The 5,186-nt window shown below is 38.7% G+C and overlaps 1 non-coding gene across 1 annotated transcript; it reads right to left on the bottom strand.

Annotated features, from left to right (window-relative positions):
* Window positions 1-1,586: 1,586 nt before the first annotated feature.
* On the bottom strand, window positions 1,587-1,800 carry LOC129463389 (small nucleolar RNA U3). Its single transcript, XR_008651160.1, has one exon. It is a non-coding gene; the product is annotated as a small nucleolar RNA U3 (small nucleolar RNA).
* Between the last annotated feature and the right edge of the window lie 3,386 nt (window positions 1,801-5,186).

Below are 5,186 nucleotides of genomic sequence, written 5' to 3'. Positions count from 1 at the left end.
TTAAGTTGGGCGCGGTGGCTCACGCCTGTAATCCCAGCACTTTGGGAGGCTGAGGCGGGTGGATCACTTGAGGTCAGGAGTTCAAGACCAGCCTGGCCAACATGGTGAAACCCCATCTCTACTAAAAATATAAAAATTAGCCAGGTGTGGTGGCACATGCCTGTAATCCCAGCTACTCAGGAGGCTGAGACATGAGAATCATTTGAACCTGGGAGGCGGAGGTTGCAGTGAGCCAAGATCACACAACTGCACTCCAGCCTGGGTGACAGAGCGAGACTCTGTCTCGAAAAAAAAATTTTTAATAAAAAAAAATTAAAAAATAAAAAATTAGATATTTCTTCTCAGCTCAAGACCTTTGAGTATATTAAAATTTAGAATGTGAAAAAAGTGCCTATTCAAATCAGTTCAGAAAGGTAAACTAGTCAACAAATAGTGTTTATACACTCAGGAAAAGGTTAAGATAGATCCTTGAACCATTTATAGAAACATATACTTGATTGTTAAATAAATATAAACATAAAGTCATAGAAAAAATATAAAAGATACGTAAAGTCTTCTTAAAACACAAATTTAAAGAAATATGAAAGAAGAGATTGATAAACCTGATTCTATCAATATTGATAACTTCTGAATATCATATCATAAACAAAATTAAAGACTAGACTGGTCCAACCAAGAATTAATATCCAGAATATACAAAGACCTGCATGCAAAAAAGAAAAGCATGCCTAATTCAGTATTGAACTGTATACATATATTAATAGACATTTGCAGAAGAAAATAATATGAATGACCATGAAATATAATCATTTCAATCTAGTTAGTAAAAAGGGGAATTAAATTAGACCAGTAATAGGATGTTATTTCTTCTGTCCAGGTTGAAAGAGAGAAAGAGTGAGATTAAGAGAAAGAGGCAGAGAGAAAGAACGGAAGTGGGGACCAGATATATACTCCACACACTGTTGATGGGGGGTGTAAAATCTCAGTGCTGAATTGAAAGACATTTTGGTAGTAGCTTAGAACTTAAAGTATAGATACTCTTTGACCCAGCAATTCCACATCTTATTTACTATTAAGGAAAATTCATGGATGTGCAGAAAACATACAACGACGTTCATCGCAAGCACTGCTTGTTCTAGCAAAGAATTGAAAGCACTGGGAGAAAACCAATGGTTAAATATGCTATGGCACATCACTGGCTAAACAAATATACTATAATTTATTCATATCTTAAGATACTACACAGAAGATAAAAACTAATTAGATACATATGTACTGATGTGTATGTTTAGTGAGAAGACATGCTTAAAATTAAAATAGTATCATATATTGTTATATAAAAATAAGCAAAGAACTAACTGCTTTACTTGAAAAAGGAAGTTTTTGGTAAAGGGTGAGCAAGCCAAGAAAGAGACACACCTTCATTTTATCTTTTTGAGAGTTTTGTTGTCAAATGCATTCTTAGTATGGCCATAAGAAAACTGAAATAAAGAAGATACTAGATGTTACCCCTTTCCTTTATGGAAAAGTGGAAAGAACAATCCCTGAGAGTGAAGAACAAAATACAAGCAATCACATCAGAAAGGAACCCGCAGCTTGTGTCCTCTCTCTCTCTTATCCTTGTCCAAGGAGCAAAGAACGGTCATCGACAGCAAGCAGTGGCTACCACCAGGTGGCACCACCTGCCAGCTTCATGCTCAGGAGAGCTACTGCAGCTTTTCATTGAGATTTCTCCTCACTCTGTTCAGAAATATTTCTCTAGTAACCTACTATAGAATTGACCCCTGAAAGTATAAAGATCTGCCCTCTGCCTTAGTTGGCACTAGGAATTTTATTCCTATTTTGTTGATGGAGAGATTTCTCCCACCTCCATCCCTACAACCAATATATATTTTAAAAATGCATAATTACATATATAAAAATATAGTATATTATGTATATATAATATATACTTACATAAATTATGTAACATGTTATATACATATATACATATACATATATACACATATGTGTATATGTATATATTATATATACTATCTACATTATATGTTATATACATAATTACATTCCACAAATTTAACATATATAATATATAATATGTAATATATTTAATTATATTTTATATATGTATATATGCATGTAATTATATGTGTATATATAATTTATATTTTATATACATATATGTACATATATTATTTATATATATATAAAATTCCATTCCACAAATTTAACAAATACCTTGGGCTCTTAAGTATCATTTCTTGGCTGGGCATGGTGGCTTGCACCCGCAATCCCAGCACTTTGGGAGGCTGAGATGGGAGGATTTGTTGAGGCCAGGTGTTTGAGGCCAGTCGGCAACATAGCAAGAACCTGCCTCTACAAATGTTTCTTTAATTTAAAAAAAAATTTTTTTAAGTTTAAGTCACGAAATTCCTAATTAGCATAGCACCCTCCAACTGACAATCAGAAGCCATCACTATCCACCTGACAGCACTCCCCTAATGCTTTCAGGACGTTACTCTCTGCACACAGGACCCAGGTCCCCAGTTGGTGTAGGGCTCTTCTCTGTGGTGAGGAGATACTAGAAAGATGATGTTTTCTCCACAGAAACAAACCATATATGTCTTGCTCAAGTGTAGATTTGAGTTATTTCTAATTCTCCTTTGTGTCAGGAGTTCAGTGCCACTGAAAATTTTTAATGCTCATAAGGGCAAAATTACATCCTATCATGTTCCCTTGGATATCCAAGTGGACATGGTGAGTTGGCAGTTGATATAACAGTCTGTTTGGGGTACAACAGAGTGATCTGGAGATACAAGTAAACACAACTATTAGAATATTTTGAGATACTAATTGATGTTTTCTTCCCTTGCATATTTCATTTAAAAAATTCTGAACTTTCCCCCTTACCACCTCCAAGAAGGTGGACCTGTTTAAATCAACTGCCTTAGGGGAGGAGCACAACAGCAAAAGACAATCTGCTGACCTCTGGCTAAAGCCCACAGTCAGATGCCCCTGAGGCTGAACATCATAGCAGAGGGAATGCGTTTGAGTCGAAAATCAGAGTTCTCTTCAGTGGTGTGGGGCTGGGAGGAAGTCTGGTGTTGGAGTCTGAAAGGTTAGGAAGATCCCAGAAAGGAATGGCCATAGCCTCCTAGTGATTTCCAAGCCCCAGAGGTGCAGAGCAGTGGGTAGGTCCTGAGGAGACAGGCCATGCATGGTGCTACCCGGGCAGAGTTCTTGGGGGAGTGGGGAAGAGCAAAGGATGATAGGACTCCAAAGGGTCTTAGGGGGCCTGAGGCTAGTGAGCAGGCAGCAAGGGGAAATAGATGTTTTTTGTTTCATTTTTTTTTTTTTTTTTTTTTGAGATAGAGTCTCTTCAGTTGCCCAGGCTGGAGTCTAGTGGCGCAATCTTAGCTGGGACTAAGATGCACGGCACCACACTTGGCTAATATTTTAATTTTGTGTAGAGATGGGGGTCTCACCATGTTACCCAGGCTGGTCTCGAACTCCTGGGGTGAAGTGATCAACCCACCTCCACTTCCCAAAGTGCTGGAATTGCAGGCGTGAGCCATGCCGCCCAGCAAGATAAAGTTGATTCTCAAGAAAGGCACAGAGGAAGTAGAGAGCTGCTGCCTACTTGAAAGGACTAAGGTGACCTCTGTACAGCTGGGGTCAGGGTAAACCTGAAGATATTGGGATTCAATTTCTACTCTTCCCATGGAAAAGTGGCAAGGGTGGGGCTCCACATAGAAATTAAGTAAAATCTAAATGAAGATATATGCCTTTTACATAAACCTGAGGACTGAGAGTCCTCCTTAAAACAGAGACAGGTCTTGTTTCCTTATCAGTGCTGCACAATAATGATAATTTATAGGGAACCTCCCAGAACATTTATGCTTTTTCCATCATGAGGTGGCCAGATGGCTCCCTGGTTTCCCGAATGAAGTCTGGAAAAAAAATTACTATGTGGAAAGAGACAAAACAGTCTAAAACTATAAGCAACAGGAGGCACTGGGCATTGGAGGTTGGCTGCAAGTAAAGAATAAACATAGAATGGTTCAATTAAATGATCATATATTCACTCATCCTTTATGCTTTGGCATCTTTTAGAAAATCTTCCAGTGCTTTCACCCAAGCCTTCTTATCTTCTCAGCAACACATTTCGCTTAGCTGGTATCCTATTCCTATCTTTGGCTTCAACTAACACTTCTTTGCTGGTGGCTTCTTGATCTACTTCTTCCCAAACACCTAAGCCAAGCTTTGGGTACAGACCTGAAACTGCCTGCTGGCCTCATCCCAGGACACATCCTATGGGCAATACAATTTAGCATGTCGAAATCACAACTCATGTAGTTTAATTTTTCTGGCCAAATAATAAGACAAAAACCACAAGAGCATTGAAAAAAATAAAACGTTTATTAAAGTGCCTGGCAAGGAGTACACATCAGTGAATACAACCACTGAGAACTTTGCAGAGGGGAAAAGTTAGGAGGGTTTGAGTGCTAGGAAAGGGAGAGTTCAGGCTAGGATGCTAATTAAGGATTGAATGAGTCCATGTGTCTCTTCCATTGTTCACTGGTCAGCAAAGATCTTCCAGTAGTTCTGTTATATCTGTTTTCTTAGGGTCATTCAATTTCATGGTTCTTTCTCAATCAGTTGGGATGAAATATCTAATTTTATGTTGTCATCTCCTGGGGCAAGTGTAAGTGGAAAATTTCCCTTTGACAATTTTACCTCCTTTTGCCATTAAAATCATTGTTTGTTTTGCATCTAAACACTGCTTGTTTTCTATCTGTAGAATAGATCCTCAAAATGAGGTTTCTAGTCCAATAGGTATGTGGATTTGTGATTTTATTAGAAATTGTCCAAGTAATGGCTGGAGGCAGTGGCTCCCACCTGTAATCCCAACACTTTTGGAGGCCAAGGCAGTGGATCACCTGAGGTCAGGAGTTTGAGATCAGCCTGGCCAACATGAAAAAACCCTGTCTCTACTAAAAATAATAATAATAAAAAATTCGCTGGGCATAGTGGCACACACCAGTAGTCCCAGATACTTGGGAGGCTGAGGCAGGAGAATCACTTGGACCCAGGAGGCAGAGGTTGCAGTGAGCCAAAATCACGCCACTGCACTCCAGCCTGGGCCACAGAGGGACACTTCGTCTCAAAAAAAAACAAACAAAAAA

Source organism: Symphalangus syndactylus, chromosome 14 (assembly GCF_028878055.3).
Source record: "Symphalangus syndactylus isolate Jambi chromosome 14, NHGRI_mSymSyn1-v2.1_pri, whole genome shotgun sequence".
Taxonomy (NCBI): domain Eukaryota; kingdom Metazoa; phylum Chordata; class Mammalia; order Primates; family Hylobatidae; genus Symphalangus; species Symphalangus syndactylus.
This window is presented reverse-complemented; position numbering and strand designations above follow the sequence as displayed.